This window comes from Physcomitrium patens, chromosome 15 (genome assembly GCF_059467195.1).
Source record: "Physcomitrium patens ecotype Gransden chromosome 15, ASM5946719v1, whole genome shotgun sequence".
Classification (NCBI taxonomy): domain Eukaryota; kingdom Viridiplantae; phylum Streptophyta; class Bryopsida; order Funariales; family Funariaceae; genus Physcomitrium; species Physcomitrium patens.
In genome coordinates, this window is record NC_143424.1 from 7,855,385 (window position 1) to 7,879,431 (window position 24,047).

The window sequence follows — 24,047 nt, forward strand, 5'->3', positions numbered from 1 at the left end:
AAACGCTTGCTTACCTGTACGATCCATTTGCGAAAGCACAAATAGAAAACGCAAAAACACAAATATTCACTGCATCGCAGGGCGATCCAACCAGAACCACAATCCACCTGGCCTTCACCAAATTCTTCTGCAGGCACAACTCCAGTCTCAGGTTCAAGCCATTTCTCTCTACACGAGCATCACACCTCTCGATTGCTTCGCCACGTTTAGGCTACCTACCGACGGCAACGACGTTGATGAGAACGCCAGTCATAAGTGCAGCACCCATGTGGCAAGAGCAGAAAACGCATATGTATCTCGCACCGAGGGCCAAAACTTTTGCGGGATAAGATGACATGCAGAAAGACAACCAGCCACCAGCTAGAAAGCCAGGTTCTATGCCGGTGAGGGACGGTCGCGGTGGGTCGATTCTGAAGCCCACTCCAGTGCAGACTGAGAGCAAAATGCGCATGACTTCTCTGAAAGAGAAAAGGGAGCTGAGCAAGGAGTTGTCATGGTCATAGTCATAGTCAGCAGCAGCAGCAACGTGAGGGAAAAAGAAAGATCTGCTCTTGGGAACGGCAATTGTGGTGGCTCCAGCGGTGGAAAGGCAACCGTGAATCCGAGAATTGTGCCGCCAGAGACAGCTGGGTTTTCTCTAGTGGAAACTGCTTTTTATTCTACCAGAGGAAAACACAAGTTTAGAAGTTGTGCTCAGCGTCGAATTCCACCATCCCTATTTTCAAAAAACAAAAGGCAGAAGAAAAACATACCAAAAAAAAGGTGCAGGAAAGTCCCCTTTGGCACGGATAACCATACAAGGAACCCTACGAGGAATTTGGCCTCAGGGTGGGCGTCCAATTCCACGTTGTTTTTGTTTGTATTGTTTTGTGCTGAACGGCCGATGCTCTCGCAAAATCCTGGTTTTACTTTTTGTTTTTTTTTGTAGTTCTTGTGTTGTGATGCAATCGAGTGAAGTGTGGTCAAATTTATCGGGCGTGTAAATCACTGATGCTGTGAACGAATTCTAGTCTTTTTCACATTAGACTTCGAGTCGGAGAATTGACATACTGGTAATTACAATACCATTTTCATAAGCGATTTCTTTACCTATACCGTTAAGCCAAACCACACAATCTCCAGTAGAATTTATTACAGAATGATTAATTAAAACTATTTTTCAAAGTATGTATTTTTATGGGTATTTTAAATTCTATACAGATGTACTATTGCAAAATGTGAGTGTCCAAAGGTTTATAAGTGATAATAAGAATATCATAAGAATAACTTATCTCAATTATATAGAATAATAATATCATGTCTTAACAAAGTGTAATCTTAATTCTACAAATCATTAGTTAATGTTGATGCTATTGGTTATGTATCCATATAAATTTTATACATATTATGTATTTTTTTAAATATATACAATATATATATATACTATATATATATATATAGTATATATGAATTTCAATAGAAACAACTATATAAAAGTTAAATTATTAAAAAATGATTTATTTAGATTATATAAGTGAATTATATAAAAGTTGAATTATAAAGAAATGATTTATTTAGATTATATAAGAGAAATGATCTTTTATTAAAACTATTTATGTTATAAGGAAGTTTAGTTATAAGACAAAGAAATAAAGAAGTCATTTCATTGGCTAAGAGTAAAGAAATTGTTAATTAGCAAAAATTCATATATAACTTGTAAAAAGACCTCCAGTTTATTATTTGTAAACAACTTTTTTGTGCCTAATGGCATAGATTTCTACTAATGTGATACACATAAAAATCCATATTATTTTTTATGTGTGTTAATTTAATATTGTTATATCCTATGTAATCTCTACATGACTTAAATTGACTAAAAAACATACTTATACTCTTAGGGCATATTTAATAGTTTAATATTTAATCCCAATATTGTCTCAAAATATAACACATTGAAAAATATGTTTTTTGTATTTTTGGTAGTCAAATAGAAAAAAACATAAAAAAATAAAAAAATAAAATAACAACTTTTGAGGCAAATCTTTGATTTTTAAAAAAAAAATCTCATTTTTTCATAAAACATTCATTGTTTTTGTAACGAGGTATAAATAAGATATTTGTAGTGTTGTTGTATAGAGATAGATAATTAGAGCCATGTTTGGAAAGTTTCTAGAATTGGAATTAAGGTAGTTATCTAAGTAGAATCTACCATTAAGAACATTTTAGAAAGTTTCAAGATGGTTGAACTAAGTATAAATAGAATTGGCTAGGGCCATTTGAATATCCGGTCAGATATGGCTTTGGTTCCTTTCTCTTTGTAAAGTTTGATTTTGCATCTTTTTGTTCAATTTTGTTTTATTTTCTTTAGTCTATTCTGCTTTTCATGTTCCATTGTGGTTAATTTTGTTTAGTTTTGTTTGTGTCTATACTGTCGTATGTTATGACAAGACTTATATTACTATAAATTGAAAAGATCTTAGATCTGAGAAATAGCCCACTTCCGTTTCATTGATATCAGAGCAAGTGTTAGTTTGTTCTTTGGTAGTGTATTGATAGCTACCATTTAATTGGAGGTCAATTTTTGTAGTTACATCAAGTATTGTTTTGGGCTACAATAAGTTACTTTTAAGAAGTCAACTAAAAAGAGAGAAGGCATTACAATAGTAGAGTTCAATAAGGAAATTGCAGCATAGGAGAAATGGCAAAGTAATTCCAAATAGAGACTCAGATAGAACATTTCTTAAGCCAAATAGCTACTTTGCAAGGACAAATAGAAGTTTTTAGGACAAGGGAGTCAATATTAACTAGGATGAAATCGAATAAGCTTGAAACATACTCTAGAACTTCAAGGCAAGAAGATATATATATCAATAGCTCTTCAGCATGCAACAACATCTCTAACTACAACAGGATATATATAAGATATTTGTATAGGAATAGATAGTTAGAACCATGGAAGTTTGTAGAACTAGGATTATGTTAGTGGATCAGGTAGGATCTATCGTAGAATATTTTAAAAAAAAATTAGGATAATTATTCAAGTAGGGCCTATCATAGAACCTTTTAGAAGGAATTTAAGGTGATTATCTAAGTGAAATCTACCACCTAGGAACATTCTACAAAGTCTAGGGTGGTAGAACAAAGTATAAAATATGACTAAGTAAGGTCTTTTTAGATATTTAGTGAAGTATGGCTTTGGATCTTTTCTCTTAATAAAATTGGATTTTGTATCTTCATGTTTTATTTTATTTTGACTTAATTTCAGTTGTTTAGTTTTGTCTTTTATATCTCATTCTATTTAATTTTGTTCAATTTTGTTCTATTCCAGTTTGTCGTACCTTGTCATCACAACAATTTTATGTTGTTGTAGATTAGAAGGGTCTTGGACACTTGACATAGATCAATCTTATTTCATTGGTATCAGAGCAAGTATTAGATTATTTATTTTTGGTAGTGTGTCAATAGTCATTATTTAGTCCAAGGTTAGTTATTGTAGTAACATTGAGTATTGTACTGAGGCTATCACAAACTACTCTTAAAAAATCAATTGGAAGATGAGAAGGCATTAGAATAGTAGAGTCCAGCGGAGAAATTACAGCATATGTGGTATGGTAGAGCAATCCCAAATGGAGGCTCAAATACAATATATCTTACGCTAGATAGCTACTTTGCAAGGACAAATAGAAGCCTTGAGGACAAGGACGTTGACATCTGCTAGGCTAAAATTGAGTAAGTCTAGTACATACTTTGGGACTTCAAGACAAGAAGACATATATCAATGGCTCTTCAACATGCAATAGTACTTCCAATTATCTATGATAAATACCACTGAAGGAATTATATATGCAACTAATTATTTGAGAGATGTGGCAACTATTTGGTGGCAACATCGAATTCAAAGCGATGGAGCTTAAGGTAGATTTTAAGATTAGCAGGAGTTTGAGAACAAGTTTAGGAATCAATTTTGGTCCATCAATGTAGAGAAAATATCACTCAATCAGTTAAAAAATCTTATACGATCTAGGTCAATTTAAGATTATGTCTTTCAATTCAAGTTTTTATATTTCTAAATTGGTAATATTTTAGAAGAAGAGATGATAGATTGATTCCTACGAGGTTTGAAACTTGAAATCTAATAAGAAGTAGAGCTAAAGGATCTACATACATTTGAAGAGGTAATTTAGATTGTAGAGAATATTGATGCTATAGATTTTAGAAATCATAGAGCATGACCTATAGCACAAAGTCCTATACTGCTATCTAATATTATGGCTCAACAACCAATACTAATAGAGATTGATGCCCTACAAGGATCATTAACACTACAAAAATGACAAATATTGGAATATTAAAATATTAAAAGACATCTAATATTAAAAGGAATATTATTTCTATTATCTAGAGTCAAGCCATGAGATCAAAGGTTGTTCAAAACATCAAAATTCAAGCACTAGCAAGACAAGGCAAGTTCACAATCTCAAAATTCACTAAATCAATAATAAGACATAGCAAAAAAATAAAGTTGTCTAATAAAGGGACCAAAGGCGACTACTAAGGATAGCTACTATCTCTCAGAGACAAATATCATGGCCTGGAATAACTATAAAAAGAGTCCATTGGTATATCTAATGGGACTATTAAGATGAAAACTATATCAAGTCCTTATAGATTGTGGTTCTACAAAACATTACAAATCAACTAAAATTATTGATTGATTTGAAATTAAAACTAATGCAATAAAAGAATAAAGTATATATCTTGTAGATGATCAAGAGAAAGTATTAAGTAAGACATATGAAGAAGAAATCTTAAGGTTGACTAACACCTATATTTGTCAAGGATACAAATTGGAAGAAGATGCATAAATTCATGGAATCTGTGTCAAAAAGAAAGTGATAAAATAAAAGAAAGTATGTATATTCAAAGAAGAACTAGAATGGATATTGTCAAAGATTAGAAAACATAAGACTCTTGAAACTAGACTAAAAGCAAGAAAGAAGTTGATAAGAATGAAGAAGGCCTCATTCTTGCTTCTATATATACTTCTTAATTAAAAAATACATGATAACATACTATAAGAGCTCTAATACACATCCAACTTGCAAGACACATGTATAATTTGTAAGGCAAATTTCCTAGGTATGCACCATATGTCCAACTTATACTATGAGTGGTCAACATGTCGATATGTGGCCTCTTTGTTGGCCAAGTTTTTAACCTACTAATCACCTATAGACATGTATAAAGACAAAGCAACATCTATAAAGCTTCTAGGAAGCTTTCTACAAGATATTATCATATTTGTTTACTTTAACTTACTTCTACCTATTCTTATTATTTAGATAATTATCAAAATAAATATGTATGTCCGTAACATTACTCCTCCTTTCTAGAGATGAGTTCCACAAGGAGTGATGATTACATGTTGATGAAGTCGAAGATGCGTCAAACTGTATTTGCCACGTATTTTGATCTTTGTTTGTTTTGAAGGTAGTTGATAGGTCCCTTCAACTATCAATAATGTTCTATACCAAGACAAGAAGATCACCTTGATATTTGATCATTATTGATGCCTTCATAACTTCCTTCAAACAAAATATTAGTAATACTATTTGGAGTGGTTCTTACCTCTAAAAGTATCACTAAACATTCGGAGTTCCTTCCAAGATTGTGGTACCAAACGCATTGTATCTTGTCATCTATTCAAGGAAGAACATGTCATTTTTAAAGGTCTTCATCTTGATTTTGCTCTCTCAAAGGTTATGATAATTCTAATGTCTTATCTGGTAGCTCAACAAATAATAGCTTTTGAATTGAATTTACTGGTTGTTAATTCTCTATTTCTGAAGTACTAAAAAATCTAAAAAAATAGTTTTACAAGATAAAATAAAATCTCTATTGGGCTTGCTTTACTTTAAAGCAAAGAATTTCTTCATTCTTCATCTTGATTTTGATGGATGTCGTTGATGAAACGCTTTAACTTTGGCTATAATGCATTTGCTAGATTCTTAGATGGCTTCCATGTGCGTTCATTAATATCATATCGATGCCAATGTATGAGATATTCTAATCTATTTTGGTGCAGCCTTGAATCTAAGACTTCTTGTACCTCAAATTCTTCATTATTGTCTACTTCTATAGGAGGTGGTAGCATTTGTCTCCTTCTTTGTATATCCATTGTCTTCTACGGCTCAAGTAAAGACACATGGAACACAAGATGGATTTTCATAGACTTTGGTAGGTGTAATTGATAAGCAACTAGATTGATCTATTCACAAATGGAAAATGGTCTAAGCTTATGATAATCTAGCTTGTCACAAGAACAAATAGTTTTAATATTACGATAAAATAACCATATCTTATTCGTCACATAGAATTGACGTTGTTCTTTGCGATAGATATTTGCATTGGCTCTAAAATTTCAATAATAAATATATTCTTCTATCTGATATAATATCCTTTGATAATCCATGATAGCGATAGATATTGTTAAACAAGACTTTAACTGTTCTTTTACTTGTGATACATTTTGTACATGGTACAAAATATGCCATCTTGGTGAAACAATCTATAATCACAAATATGGAATCATATGAACTTGAAAGTAGAAGATCTATAATAAAATCTATAGAGACAAAAGACCATGGTTGTTCTAGTATTGGTAATGGTTGGAGGAGTCTATAAGGTCAATGATGAAGAATTTTTAATCTTGAAAAAATATCACATATTTGTACAAATTCTTTAATAGCCTTCCATATTTGAAGCCACCAAAAATCTTTAGATATAAGCTCTAAAATCTTATTATATCTAAAATATCTCACTACAAAAAAATTGTGATAAGCTTCAAGAGCACATAATCGTGCTTCTCCTTCTGGAATATATAAGTATCTTTTGAAATAGAATAGATTCTCCTTAAACTAAAACTTCAAAGTATCTTGAGACTTAAAAGAATTATTTTTAATATCATGAAGAAGAAGGTTTGAGGACATACTTGCATGGATTTGCTTATGAAAAGTTAAATCAATAGTCAATGTTCATTTCATTACTCGGAGATAAAATTATTTTAGATTCAATAAAATTGACTTTTATTGGTTACAAGCTACTTTTTCTTCTTTTGGTGTAAGATAAAAACATCTAGAAAGGGCATCAAACAAACCTTGTTTTTTTCCTAGCCGATAAGTGATATTGAACTCAAAACTTACAAAGACATGCTCTAACAAGCTTGGCAACGATTCAGAACACATGCTGATATGAAATATTTAAGATTTTTATGATTTGTATATATGATGATTGGACTTGAAGCACCTTCTAAATAATGATGCTATTCTTAAAAAGAATCCACAATTGCAAAAAGTTCTTTGTTGTAGATCTCATAATTAATCTTGACTACTAAAAATTTTCTTCAATGAAAAGCTACTAGATTAAGTTTGTCATCTACTCCAATTTGTGATAAGACTGCATCCAAGGCAAAGTTAGATGCATCTGTCTCTATAAAAAATGCTTTGAAAAAGTCAATGCAATGTAGAATTGGTACAAAAGTAAAAACTTTCTTCAAAGCTTTAAATGATGCTTTTGCTTCTTTACTCCACTGAAGCTTATTTTTATAGGTTAAGCATGTAAGTGGCGTTGCAACTTGAGAAAATTTCTTGATGAAGATTCGATAGTAATTGATAAATCTCAAAAAGCATTGTACATCTCTTACTATTTTTGGAATCACTAAAAGATTCTAAAAAATCCATGATTATATGAGTTTTTTTAAGATCTATTATTAGACCATTGTTTGAAATGATGTATCCTCAGAAGTCAACTTGAGTAGTGTGGAATTTACACTTTTTCATCTTGATGTACAATCCAATATCTTTAAGTTTTTGTAACACATAACAAACATGAATTTCATGTTCTTTTACATTTTTATAGTAGATTAAAATATCATCTAAGTAACAGATAATAAAATCATCTAGAAACTTACAAAAAATATCATTCATAAGATGTCTAAAAGTAGCTGGTGCATTCATGAGTCCAAAAGGCATGACATTATATTCAAAATGTCCATACCTTGTTTGAAATATAGTCTTCCATTCATCTCCTTCTTTCATACGGACCAAATTGTATACTCTTCATAGATCTATTTTAATATAGATCTTAGCTTGATTTAATTGATCAAGAAGTCTAGATATTAAAGGCAAAGGATATCTATTCTTGAGGATAATCTTATTGAGTTCTCAATAATCCACGCACATTCACAATGATCCATCTTTTTTCTTCACAAATAAGATAAGAGCTCTTATAGGAGATTTTGAATAGCATATGAAATTCTTGGCAAAGTTTTTATTAATGTACTTCTTAAATTCAGCCAACTCATTTTGTGATAAATTATAAATTAGACCAAATGGTGGTTGAGTTCATCTTTAAGATTGATTGAGCAAACATATGGATGATGCTGTGAAAAAATATCTACATTTTTTTTTTAAAAAACATCTTAAAAATCTTGATATTGACTTAGAATTTCACTTGAAATATTTCTATCATTTAAAATGGGTGTGGCATAAATAATAAAAGACAATCATTCTTTTGCAGCATGCAAAGAAGCTTTTGCACCTACAAGTATAGATTTGGCTATACTAGACTCATAATTTTCTACTGAATTAGAAAACTCTTAATGATATTTGAAGAAAAGTCAAATTTATGAAAAATCCAATCTATCATAAGATTATACTTTTTTAGCTATAATAAATCTAAAATGACTGGATTAGAGAGATATCTAATTATATTAAAAATTATGCAACTATTATAACCATTTATTACTACATCTATAGGAAGTATTTCATGAATAACATCTCCAAAAGATGATAGACGACCATCTATGACTTCTACGTGTATGTGTTTAATTTTTTGTATTAACTACATTATAACTTTAAATAAATTTTTCATCTAAAAAATAAGTTGAGGCTCTTGAATCTATTAAGGTAGAGGCTTTGTGATTATTAGATCTTAAATATTTATCTATTTTAAGATAAAGAGAGGATTTTGAAGAGAGAATATGACCTTTATTAGAAATTGTACAAGATTCCAACTGCACAATCTCTATTGTAGCTGAAAAAATTTGTTTTCTAAAATATTTTCATCTTTGATAGCAATACTCCTCATTTTGTAGTTGTATTGTTTCTTTGGATAATATTGAGCAGTGTGCTTAGTTTCTTTACAATATAAACATAGTTCTTTTTGATGATGATAAGTCTTTCCTTGTTTGGTTAGAGTTTTAAAATGTATTGTATCAATTTTCATGTCTTCTACTTCCAAATATTTAGATTGAAAATTCATTGCTATCATCATTGAATTGTAATAACTTTGAGATTTTCTTGTGCAATTCTCAAATTGAAACTTAAAAAGCCAAGTATCACATTTCACAACAAAGTTAATTGCTTAATTCAATGTCTAAGGATTAGGTAAATTGAGCATCAATTTCTTTACTTCATATTGTAATCCGTAGAAATATTGGCTGATGAGTGCTGCATCATTCTACTTGATATTTGTTGCTAATTATCAAAATTGTGAATCATATAATGTCATTGATTAATTGCCTTGTTGTAAAATACGAATCTTATTGGTTGTAATATAGATTGTATCATATTCATACATAGATCAAAATTCCGCTAAGAATATTTTTAAATTATTCAATATTACATCACGTTTTTCAAGAAATGATGAAAACCTTAATAAAGTAAAATTTGAAAGTAGTATTTTAATAAATTTGACTTGTGATCTTTAAATTAGATAATTTTGAGGTTGTAATTCAATCACCAGTTGTATCTAATTGATGAATCTATGAAGCTTAGATCTTATGTCATCAAACTTCTTAGGCAATTAAATTTTTGGTTTCTTGAAACTTGATCAATGTTCCTTTAAAGAAGCAGTAGCATGGCTTGGTGTAGATGTTGAAGCAACTCCAATCATCTCTATATCTTCATTGTCTAATAATCTTATTGTTCTTTGTGGTAGTAGACTAAGTTGATATATTGTAAGCATTAACTCTCTCATTTGCCTTGCATTTGAGCCATTGCACTCTTTATTTCAGTAAGCTCTGCCATGCTAGTACAATAAAAAAAAAATTATCTATTCTTAAAAAATATAATACTTAAGAATCAATATTTTTTTTTAAAAACAATATCAGTTTAGAAGAGGATAATCTGTAACTTCTAATATGCTTATGTCTTATCAAGAAAAAAGAGTAATCCACTCTTAATTAAGAAAGGACAAAGCTCTGACATTATATATATATATTCTTGTTAATATATCAAGGATACAAATTGGAAGAAGATACATAAACTCGTGGAATCCTTATCAATAGGAAAGTGACAAAATAAAAAAAAAAAATATTCAAGGAAGAACTAGAATGGCTATTACCAAAGTCTAGAAAATATAAGACTCTTGAAACTAGACTAAAAATAAGAAAGAAGTTGATAAGAGTGAATAAGGTGTCACTCTTGCTTCTATATATACTACTTGACTAAAAAATATATGATGACATACTATAGAAGCTCTAATACGCATCCAACTTGCAAGACACATGTATAATTTGCAAGGTAAGTTTCCTAGGTGTGCGCCATATATCCAACTTGTACTACAAGTGGTCAACATGTCGACATGTGGCTTCCTTGTTGGCCAAGTTTTCAACCTATTAATCATCTATAGATATATATAAAGACAAAGCAACATCTATGAAGATTTGACTTACTTCTATTTATTCTTATTATCTAGATAATTATCAAGGTAAATATATATATCCATGACAATGTCTTAAGAAAAAGATTCAAAGTGAAAAATCTAAAATATGATATTATCCTTGGTATGCTATGGCTAGAAATAGAAAATAAGCAGGTTGATTGGATAGTAAAGACAATCTCTTTTAAAGATGGTGGATGTAAAGTGATTCTTTGCACTTTTGCATCCAAAGGCTTATTGATAGGGATGACCTTTATGAAGAATCAAATATAATATAAGAAACTCATATATATGATGGTTTCAAATCTTGCATTAGTAGTAGGAAAGACAACCAAAGGAGTAGAATGAGTACAACAACTCATATGAAAATATCGAGATTTCTTTCCAACTGACCTATCTAGTGGTGTGCTTCTTCATTAAAGTGCCTTCTTTCAAATAGAATTATTACTTGGAGCCAAAACAACAAGTTGATCAATTTATCACTTAGCACCAAAAGAACTTCAAGAGCTGCGGAAGACATTAGACGAACTCTTAGAGAAAGGCTTCATTTGAGAAAGCACATCACTATGGGAAGCACATCACTATGGGAAGCACATATACTATTTGCATCCAAGAAGGATAGTAGACTTTGCCTTTGCATCAACTATCAAAGCTTAGAATAGATATCTACTTCCATGCGGGAATAATCTTCTTGACCAAGTTCAAGGTGTAACTATCTTTAGTAAATTGGAACTTCAAAGCAGCTATTTGTAAATACCTATTGTAAGAGAGGATGTAGAAAAGTTGATATTTTGTATGCGCTATGGACATTTCAAATTTCTGATTTAACCTTTTGGCCTCACTAATGCTCTAGCTTCTTTCAAAGATCACATGAACAAATTGTTTTAGGACCTTTTGCATAAGTATATAGTCATCTTCATTGATGATATCCTCGTATATAGTAAAATCCCTTGAAAGCATGAAAAATATCTATGAAAAGTATTGCATGAGCTATAAGATAATTGCTTCCATTGAAAGCAATTAATATATGAACTTTGAAAGTCAAAAGTCATCTTTTTGGAGCATGTGATGCCCTCTAAAGACGTGTGTATGGAGCAAAATAAGATGAAAGTAGTGGAGGATTTGCCAACCCCCAAGGATACTTCTGAAGTCTGCTCATTTTTAAGCCTTGCTAGATATTATTGTTGTTTTATTTGATGATTTTCTCACATTATTATTTCATTGAAAAATCTATTGGAGAAAGGTGCCTCATTTGAATGGAAATTGGAATAGCAAAGTACTTTTGATATGTTGAAAGAGGCATTCATTATTGCTCCAATATTGCAATTATATAATCATAACCTTACTTATACGCTTAACATTGATACTTTCAACTTTACTATTAGAGTAGACCTTCAACAAGACTTTGATAGGAAATTTCAACTTATGGCGTATGAATCGAAGAAGCTGAAGAGGACAGAGTTTAATTATTTTATATGTAATTAAGAGCAATTTACAATTATACATGCCACAAATGTATATCAATACTATCTATTGAGGAAGCCAATGGTTGTTTGGACTGACCATCTATCCTTGCTATACAATTTGCATCTAAAAAATATGAAATCACAATATTATTATTGAGAAAAATAGTTGCAGTATTTTGATATCTAGCTTGAATACAAGCAAGGATGACAATATACTATACTAGACAGCTTATTGCGGAGACTAGATTTGAAGAAAAAATTAGGAAACAATATAAAAGTGGCTATTATTAATAGTCTCATTTGAAATCTAACCAAAGAGGTAAAATAAAAAGAAGCTACGCATTAAGATGCTTATTTTAAGATGATTAGTGATCGATTGAAGATAGGCAATATACAATATCAAGATTACACTCTTAATGATGGCTTGTTCTATTTCAAAAAATAGATTTATATACCCAACAATGCTATACTCTAGACATGCATACTTCAAGAGGGACATGACATCCCAATATCTGGATATTTGAGAAGAAAGAAGACTTTAAAATGGATCTCTAGGATATGATTTTGGACAAGTTTGAATCATGATGTTTGACCCTTTGTACACTCTTACAATTCATGTCAATATAATAAACCATACAATATAATATTTTTTGGATTATTATAGCTAATTTTATTACTTATAATACATTGGAAGCAGATGATTATGGGTCTTATTATGTATCTGCCGCACACCCTTCATAATCATACTACGATTGCCATCTTTGTGGATTGACTCTCAAAGCAACTTCACTTGGCCATAGTGTATTTGGATATTGATGTTTCAATGCTTGTACAAGTCTTCTTTGATACTGTCTTTCATCACCATAGATTATCTTGTGTCATTATTTCAATTTAGAATCTATGCTTCATAGGAAGTTTTTGGCAAGCTTTATTCAAGCTATTAAGTACACAACTTACCATATGTATAACCTTCCATTCTCAAATAGATACATAAACAAAGCGTACAAATCAAACCTTGGAGGATATACTACGGGCATTTGTAGTGGTTTATTATAATGATTGGAATAAATACTTGACGCCTTTGGAGTTTACTTACAATGATAATATTCAAGCAAGTATCAATCATTCACCATTTTTTTTTAATATCAATCAACATCCGATTATGTGAGCAATTTTCCATTGTTTCATCGACACCAACAACTAGACAATGGAAGAATTTATCCAATACCTTACAACAACCTTACAAAAGACACGGCATTACCTCTTTATTGTACAAAAATAATAGAAGTAGTATGGAGATAACCACCGGCAACACAAGACCTTCTAGGAGGGTGATCATATATTAGTCTCCAATGCCAACTTGCCACTCGCTACATCAACCCAAATCTGTAAACTAGCACCTTAATGGCTTTGACTTTTCCACATTTCTACACTAATTTCTGATGTCACATAGTGCCTCGAGCTTCCACCACATATTTAGATCCATCCAATCTTTTATATTTTGCAATTAAAGAAATTTCATATCAAACCAAATCAATTTCCGAATTGATACCAACCACCACTACCACTTGTTGTAGTTGATGACCAACAAGAATATGAAGAGGAGAATATTTTGGAGTATTGCTACCTTTTTCATAGCAGTAGACATCTACAACTTTAATACAAAGTTTTTTGGAAAGGCTATTCTATTCACAATGCAATGTAGGAACCTGCATAAAATCTCATTCATTGCCAAAAGATAATTTGGAGATACCATCGAGAGTGAAACAATGACGTTTTGCATTAGTGGAGGAAAATTAATTGTAATAGAATATAGATAAGATATTTTTTTATGGATAGATAATTAGAACCATGGAAGTTTTTAGAATTGAAATTAGATCAGTGGATTAAATAGGACCTACCTTAGAACATTCTAGAAAGAATTTAGGGTATTTATTTAGGTGGAGCTTATTGTGGAATTTTCTAGAAAAAGTTTAGGACGGTTATTTAGGTAGGATCTACCATAGAACCTTCTAGAAGGAGTTTAATGCAGTTATTTAAGTAATATCTACCACCTAAGTATATTTTAGAAAGTCTATGATAGTAGAATAAAGTATAAATAGGACTAGCCTTGGCCTTTTAAAGTATCTAGTAAAATATGGCTTCAAATCCTTTCTCTTAATATAATTGGATTTTATATCTTCATCCTATTTCACTAATTATCTAAGGCAAACACCATCAAAGAAAATATATATGTAGCCAATTATTTTAGAGATGTAATAGCCATGTGGTAATAACATTGAATTCAAAGCTACAGAGTTTTGTGATTAAAAGGAATTTGAGATAGAGTTTAAGAGTCAATTTTGGTCCATCAATGCAAAAATGATAGTATGCAATCACTTAGCTAATCTTACACAATGATGTTAGTATAAGATTATGTCTCTAAATTGATAATTTTTTAAGGCAAAGATAATAGATAGATTTGTATGAAGGTTGAAACTTGTAGTCTAGCATTAGGTGGAATGAAGGGATTTATAAACTTTTGAAGAAGTAATTAGAATTGTAGAGAGGGTTGATGCTATAGATTTCAAAAATCGTGAGACAAGACCTATAGCATAAAGTTCCATATTGCTATCTAATACTGAGGCATAACAACCAATGTCGATGGAGATTGATGCCCTCCAAGAATCACTAGTATTATAGAGACAATAAATATTGGCACAAAAGGGATTGTATTTCTACTGTCAAAAGTCAAGCCATCAAATTAGAGATTCTCAAAAATATCAAAATTTAGGGATTAATAAATCAAGGCAAGTTTATAATCTTGAGACTCAACAAGTCAATAATAGAATATAAAAATAGTATAGATAACTATCAAAAAAGTTGATTAGTGTGTCTAATGAAATAACTAAAAAAAGAACCATATTGAGTACTTGTGGATTGCGGCTCCATGAAAAATTATATCTTAATTAGAATTGTCAACCGACTTAGGATTAAAACCAAGGTGATCAAAGGAAGGAGTATATATCTAATAGATGATTGAGAAAATATATTGAATAAGATATATGAAGAAGAAACCTTGAGATTGAGTAATACATATGCCTTAAGAGTGAAGTTTAGAATAACAAAGCTCAAATATGACGTTATCTTTGGTATGTTATGGCTAGAAGTAAAAAATAAGCTAGTTGATTAGCTAGTAAGGACAATCTCCTTCAAAGATGGTAGATACAAGAAAATTCTTTGTACCTCTATATTGAGTGAGGTAAAAAAATGATTTATGTCTAAAAAATTACTTATAGAGATGACTTTTATATAAAAGTAGATACAACATAAACAACATGTATATATGATGGTTCCGAAACATGCTTTAGTAATGGAAAAGGTAGCCAAAGGAATAGAATGAGCAAAACAACTCATACATGAATATAAAGATATCTTTCCAATCAATTTATTTAGTAGTATACCACTTAATCAAGGTGCCTCCTTCCAAATAGAACTAATGCTTAGGGCCAAATTGATAAGTCACCTAATTTATCACCTAGCACCAAATGAACTTGAAGAGTTATGAAAGACATTGGATAAACTCTTAAAGAAGGATATCATTTGAAAAAGCACATCACTATGGGGAAGCATTTGTATTCTTTATATCTAAAAAAGATGGTAGAAAGAAGGATCAACAAGAATTAGATGAATTAGATGAGTACAAGAATAACACTAGAGAGGTGAGCTAGAGCTCCAAGAGGTGTATTGTCGAGATTGAGGATCCCCTTAGTCTTGGCTCTTATATATACTACAAACTAGGAAGCTTCTCAAGTAGCTTCTACAAACTACAAAGCTTTTTTAAAACCTTCTAGAATCTTCTACAACTTCCTTGTATATGTCTTTGACATCATCTCTCCTCGTTTTAGCTTCGAGGTCTCCGAAAGCACTCCTATAGCTAGTCAGTACCAACGTAAGAAGTTGAAAATTTGATGCATAGTGTCTGCAATGTACTCCAATTATTATTCACGAGGCAAATAGTTCATTGGTCCTTGTAACTAATGATAGTATCCTACGCCTTCGATTTTCAACTAGGCATTAACTTTCGTGTCTTCATTGTGAAAATGCAATGCAAACACTTCTTCGAGAAGATCACCATAGGCAAGTTCTACCTCAAACATAATTACTAGGAACCTGTTACTAGGTATCCTCCGTCGTCTTTGTGGTACATGTGGTTCTTCATCTTAGGGTCATCTTTGAGAGATACTCGGTTGAAAGGACATGATTGGTATGATATCTATCTCTTGGCTATCCATATCAGACCAAAGAAATAAGCACTAAACATGGAAGAATGGGCTCATGTTACAGATTTATAGTTTTTAACTATGTCTTTTAGAGTTTCCTTCTCTCTCTTCTTTGTAAGGCCAAAAATTAAGAGGCTTCAAGGAGAAGGGACTTCACTGAAAAAACTTTCATTGAAAGGACTTAGGTTTCTGAAGATAGCATTGATGAAACTCCTGTACCTTTTGCGACGCATTGATAAGATTTTCCACTGGTTTTCATATATGCTCATTGATATCATATCCGCACCAATGCACTAGATACTCCAATTTTTTCCACTTACATTGTAAATCTAGTATCTTTTCTATCTCATATTCCTTGTGGTTTTTAATTTCAATACTAGGTGGCGAACATTGCACTCCTCCAGGAAAAGACGACTCTTGATAAGGCTCTAACAAAGAAACATGAAAGATTGGATGTACCTTCATAGCAGTTGGTAATCTCAGACAGTACGCCATTGAATTGATTAACTTTTGGATGGCAAATGGTCCCAATCTCTAATAGTCCAACTTATCATATGGTACTTGGTTTTGATATTTCATCAAAGCAACCATACTTTATCTCCAATTTTGAAAGTAAGTGCCTGATTCTGAAATTTATCTACGGATGCTTTGTAAACTTCTTAGGCGGTTTGCAATTGAAGCTTCAACGTAGTTTAAAGCTCTGATAGCTGTTTTATAAATCCTTCAACTGTTGGGTTGCTATTAGTTGATGGAATCAACAAATCAAGCTTTGGATGATATCTATAGTTGAAAAGGAATAGTGTTTGTTGAGTCAACACATGAAGGGTGTTGTTATATGTAAACTCGGTTAACGATAGATATGCAATCCAATCATCTTGGTGATAGTTGATGTTGCATCGTAAATACTGCTCCAAAGTTTGATTTATCCGTTCTATTTGGCCATCAGTTTGAGGATAGAAAGCCAAAGAAAGCTTAATATCCACCTTCAATATCTCAAAGAAAGATCTCTAGAACTTTGATACAAATTGGATTCCTCGATTCGACACCATATCATCTAGTAAACCATGATATCGATGCACACTATTAAGGAAGAGCCTTGTTGTATCTTTACTTGATGATGTTTTTTTGCAAGGGACAAAGTGTGCCATCTTTGTAAACTAATCTATCACAACAAAGATGTTGTCAAATGAATTCGATGGCGGTAGGTCCATAATGAAGTCCATAGAAACTATAGACCATGGCCAATGTGGAATAGACAATGGTTGGAGAAGACTATAAGGACAATGCCGAGGGTTCTTTGATCTTGAACAAATATCACACGAGAAGACAAAATCCTTGACATCCTTTCACATTTGGGGCCACTAAAAATCTAGGGAAATAAGTTCTAAGGTCTTATTAAATCCAAAATGTCATGTAGTTAGAAAGTTGTGTCAAGATTAGAGAACTTGGAGTCGTGTTGGTTCCTTTGGAATATACAACTGCTCCTAAAAGTATAAAAAATCTCCTTCCACCTTGAACTTGTCATTATTGACATGTTGCCTAATATCGAGGGCTACAAAATCTCTAATAGTCATAGTATGTACTTGATTGAGGAAGTCAACATCAATTCACACTATAGCAGAGCAAAGCTTGAATAAATCCGACTTCAATAATGTTGTACACTGTTGATCAAACGCTGCTTCTCAAGCCTTTGGCGCTAGATATGTGTCAAGGACATACACTAGGAAGTTGTAGAAGATTTAAGAAGGTTCTAGAGAAGGTTTGTAGTTTATAGAAGCTACTTGAGAAGTTTTCAAGCTCGTGGAAGTTGCTTTAGAAACTTCTTAGCTCATGGAAATTGCTTGAGAAGCTTCCTAACTCATAGAAGCTGTTTGAAAAGCTCCCTAGTTTGTCGAAGCTACTTGAGAAGCTTCCTAGCTTGTAGTATATATAGGAGTCGAGACTGAGGGAATCCTCAGTCTCGATAAGATACCTCTTGAAGCTCTAGCTCATCTCTCTAGTATTGTTCTTCTACTCATTTGATTAGTCTAGTTCTTCCTAATTCTTTTTGAGCTTCTTATTTAGATTTCTATTCAGTATTTTAAATTTATGACAATTAGTCGAGAGTACATTCAACTTTCATATCAAAGCTAGTTCTTTCTTCTTAGAGTGTGGATTATCCCTCTATTTGAAGGTACTAGTATTTTAGAGGTTGCAGATTATTCTTCTTTAAACAAATATTTCTTCTATTATAATATTAGAGTCTTATCTTTCTTAGAGAGAGTGGATTATCCCTCTTTTTGAAGATTTTAAGGTGTTTAAGAGGTTGCAGAGTACCCTCCTCTAAACCAATATTACCTTCTTGTAGAGTCATTTCTTTCCTTCTCTTAGAATGGCTGGAGGTCAAGATATTAGTATGGCTGAAAGTTTGGAGTCCAAATTAGACGCCATTATAAATGCTCTTGCTACATTATCATAGAGAACTATAGAGATTGAAAGAATCATTGTAAGACTTCATAACGATGGAGCATCCAAGATGGCACAATCAAGGATTCACCAGCCTTAAGCTTCAGCACTAAGAAAAACAACTTTACCTTTAATCAACAAGGACTGTTGGTCTTACTACGAAAAGAGTTTCAAATTAGCCTTCCAGATAAGTTCAATGATACGCATTGTAAGTTTTGAGGTTTTTTCAATCAAATTAGATTAATAATAGCTTTACAGTCCAAATGCTATCTGACGGAGGAGTCATGTGTTGGACTGGTTGGAACTTTGCTCATGAGACAAGCTCTATCATGATTTGTTCGTTTGTTTGAGAAAAGATTGTCAATTTTGAACAACTTCAAAACTTTTTTTGAGGCGTTTAGAAAAGCATTTGGTGAACATGACTAGGCGCAATGAACTACAACAAAGATCTGATCGCTACGACAAGGGGCACGCTCCGCGTTAGTCTACGCATCAAATTTCAGATAATTAGCATGTGACATCAATCATTATTAAGCTCGATGGAATATGTTTCTATTCAGGTTTGACTTTATTATTACTTATTAGCCTAGGAAGCAATAACAACTATCTGATGTATTATCAAGGAGATTGTATTTAGTGTCAAAGGCTTGAGAAGTAATGTTTAATCAACAGTGTACAACATTATTGAAGTCGAATTTATTCAAGCATTGCTCTACTATAGTATGAATTGATGTTGACTTCCTCAATCAAGTACATACTATGACTATTAGAGATTCTGTAGCCCTCGATATTAGGCAACGTGCCAATAATGACAAGTTCAAGGTGGAAGGAGATTTTTTATACTTTTAGGAGCAATTGTATATTCCAAAGGAACCAACACGACTCCAAGTTCTCTAATCTTGACACAACTTTCTAACTACATGACATTTTGGATTTAATAAGACCTTAGAACTTATTTCCCTAGATTTTTAGTGGCCCCAAATGTGAAAGGATGTCAAGGATTTTGTCTTCTCGTGTGATATTTGTTCAAGATCAAAGAACCCTCGGCATTGTCCTTATAGTCTTCTCCAACCATTGTCTATTCCACATTGGCCATGGTCTATAGTTTCTATGGACTTCATTATGGACCTACCGCCATCGAATTCATTTGACAACATCTTTGTTGTGATAGATCAGTTTACAAAGATGGCACACTTTGTCCCTTGCAAAAAAACATCATCAAGTAAAGATACAACAAGGCTCTTCCTTAATAGTGTGCATCGATATCATGGTTTACTAGATGATATGGTGTCGAATCGAGGAACCCAATTTGTATCAAAGTTCTAGAGATCTTTCTTTGAGATATTGAAGGTGGATATTAAGCTTTCTTTGGCTTTCTATCCTCAAACTGATGGCCAAATAGAACGGATAAATCAAACTTTGGAGCAGTATTTACGATGCAACATCAACTATCACCAAGATGATTGGATTGCATATCTATCGTTAACCGAGTTTGCATATAACAACACCCTTCATGCGTTGACTCAACAAACACTATTCCTTTTCAACTATAGATATCATCCAAAGCTTGATTTGTTGATTCCATCAACTAATAGCAACCCAACAGTTGAAGGATTTATAAAACAGCTATCAGAGCTTTAAACTACGTTGAAGCTTCAATTGCAAACCGCCTAAGAAGTTTACAAAGCATCCGTAGATAAATTTCAGAATCAGGCACTTACTTTCAAAATTGGAGATAAAGTATGGTTGCTTTGATGAAATATCAAAACCAAGTACCATATGATAAGTTGGACTATTAGAGATTGGGACCATTTGCCATCCAAAAGTTAATCAATTCAATGGCGTACTGTCTGAGATTACCAACTGCTATGAAGGTACATCCAATCTTTCATGTTTCTTTGTTAGAGCCTTATCAAGAGTCGTCTTTTCCTGGAGGAGTGCAATGTTCGCCACCTAGTATTGAAATTAAAAACCACAAGGAATATGAGATAGAAAAGATACTAGATTTACAATGTAAGTGGAAAAAATTGGAGTATCTAGTGCATTGGTGCGGATATGATATCAATGAGCATATATGAAAACCAGTGGAAAATCTTATCAATGCATCGCAAAAGGTACAGGAGTTTCATCAATGCTATCTTCAGAAACCTAAGTCCTTTCAATGAAAGTTTTTTCAGTGAAGTCCCTTCTCCTTGAAGCCTCTTAATTTTTGGCCTTACAAAGAAGAGAGAGAAGGAAACTCTAAAAGACATAGTTAAAAACTATAAATCTGTAACATGAGCCCATTCTTCCATGTTTAGTGCTTATTTCTTTGGTCTGATATGGATAGCCAAGAGATAGATATCATACCAATCATGTCCTTTCAACCGAGTATCTCTCAAAGATGACCCTAAGATGAAGAACCACATGTACCACAAAGACGACGGAGGATACCTAGTAACAAGTTCCTAGTAATTATGTTTGAGGTAGAACTTGCCTATGGTGATCTTCCCGAAGGAGTGTTTGCATTGCATTTTCACAATGAAGATACGAAAGTTAATGCCTAGTTGAAAATCAAAGGCATAGGATACTATCATTAGTTACAAGGACCAATGAACTACTTGCTCCATGAATAATAATTGGAGTATATTGCAGACACTATGCGAAATTTTTTTAACTTCTTACATTGGTACTAACTCGTAATAGGAGTGCTTCTTGGAGACCTTGAAGCTAAAAGGGGGAGGGGGTGAGAGGTGATGTCAAGGATATATATTAAGAAATTATAGAAGATTCTAGAAGCTTCTAGGGAAGCTTTGTAGTTTGTAGAAGCTACTTGAGAAGTTTTCAAGTTCGTGGAAGTTGCTTGAGAAGCTTTCAAGCTTGTAGAAATTGCTTGAAAAGCTTCCTAACTCATAGAAGCTGCTTGAGAAGCTCTCTAGTTTGTAGAAGGTACTTGAGAAACTTCTAAGCTTATAATATATATAGGAGCAGAGAAAGAGGGGATCGTGAGTCTCGACAATACACTTCTTGGAGGTCTAGCTCACCTCTCTAATGTTGTTCTTGTATTCATCTGATTAGACTAATTCTTGCCAATTCTTCTTGAGCTTTTTGTTTAGATTTTCAGCCAGTATTCTAAATTCGTGATAATATGATCTTTTTTGTAATGCATCGGATATTCGTTGTTGCTTCCTAGTTTGATAAGTAATAACAAAATCAAACCTAGATAGCAACATATTCCATCAAGGTTAACGATGATTCAGAATCCGAGTCGACATGAAGTACTGCAAATTCTTGTGATCCATGTATATGGTGTCGTATTACGTGCTTTTTTGCTCGAGAATGCATCGGGCATCTGGATGTAGAAGGTAGTATGGAGATTTGCTAATATTCAAGCAGTCTATCGATTTTTGACTGTTGGAATATAAACGACTGTAAGAATATACCATAAATCTATACGGATGTCTTTCGACTGCTCGTCGAAATCTTTTTTGCTCCAGCTGATAGGTCTCTAGACGTTACAGAGAATCCCAAACAACCCAAACTGCTAATCTTCGATACAGCTTTATACTCACGACCTTGTATCCACTCACTGTCTTGTTAGATTAACCCAAAAATTTTCATTCACTCCGCATACTCAATCCTATAGACACCCTTTTAATCCTTCAATCACAGACGTAACTTTGATTTTACAAAATAGTCAAGAGTAATCACACCTACTTCATTAAAACCCCGATTCACCAGTACAACACTGACTTCAGCAATGATTGCCTCAGTCTTCCCAAAACCCTATGAAGAAAAAAAAAACCCAATTCTCTGTCTTTTTCTCCCTCTTGAAGCATGAAGCTCTCTCCGACCCCTAAATAACTTATTCTCCTCCCTTCATTTCTTATCCTATCCTCCCTTTTAACCCTAATTCTCCCCTCTTTCAAACCCTAGCCTCTGAATTTCTTCAATCTTTCGTCTTGGATCCAAAATTGGCTCTCGCCATCAGAGCTTTTTCCTCCATTTTTACCTTTAAGAGATCCTTTTATCGATAGGATGTTCCCGGAATGGCACAAAGGACAGAACAACTTGAAACGGAATCGAAGCCCCATAATCAGGACCACCTTGAGTCGCCCGACCAATTCAGGTCTTATATTGGCTGAGAGGCCCGTAGTAAGACCTGGATGTTCCCGTAATTGGACTGCATTGGGTTGCCCGACCAAGTCAGGTCTCACATTGGGTAACAAGCCGATAATAGGACCTAGATTGGATGTCTTGAAATTGGATCCAATTGGCTCTTCGAACCAGGCTCACCCGTCGTTGAATTGGTCATTTTTTTTTTTTGCTGACTTCCGTTATTGGAATCGAATGGAGCATTTCAATATGCCCCGGCTGATTGTAACGATGTCGTATTACGTGCTTTCCTGCTCGAGAACGCGCCGGGCGTCTGGCTGCAGAAGGTAGTATGAAGATTCACCAATATTCAAGCAGTTTATCAGTTTTTGACTGTTGGAATATAAACAACTGCAAGAATACACCGTAAATCTATACGGATGCCCTTTGACTGCTTGTCGAAGTCCTTTTTGCCCCAGCTGGTAGGTCTCTAGACGTTACAGAGAACCCCGAACAACCCAAACTGCTAATCTTCGATACCGCTTTATACTCACGATCTTGTATCCACTGATTGTCTTGTTAGATTAACCCAATAAATTTCATTCACTTCGCATACTCAATCCTATAGACACCCTTTTAACTCTTCATCACAGACGTAACTCGATTTCACAAAACAGTCAAGAGTAATCAAATCCACTTCATTAAAAATCCCGATTCACCACTACAACACTGACTTCAGTAACGATTGCCTCAGTCTTCCCAAAACCCAATTCTCTGTGTTTTTTCCCCGCCCGAAGCATGAAGCTAGCTCTCTGATTCTTCAAAAACTCCTCAAAACTTCTTCTCTCCCCCTCTCATTTCTTAACCTTAATTCTGAATTTCTTCAATCCTCCATCTTGGATCCGGAATTGGCTCTCGCCATCAGAGCTTTCTCCTTCATTTTTATCTTTAAGAGATCTTTTTACCGAAAGGACGTTCCTGGAATGGCACAAAAGACGAAACAGCCTGAAACGGAATCTGAGCCCCGTAATCGGGACCACATTGAGTCGCCCGACCAATTCAGGTCTCATATTGGGTAAGAGTCCAGTAATAAGACCCG

General features: G+C 33.0%; 1 pseudogene; it reads left to right on the forward strand.

Moving 5' to 3' along the window:
* Positions 1 to 493: 493 nt before the first annotated feature.
* LOC112292111 (germin-like protein 1-1) overlaps positions 494 to 24,047 on the forward strand; it is a 117,237-nt pseudogene continuing 93,683 nt past the window's right edge.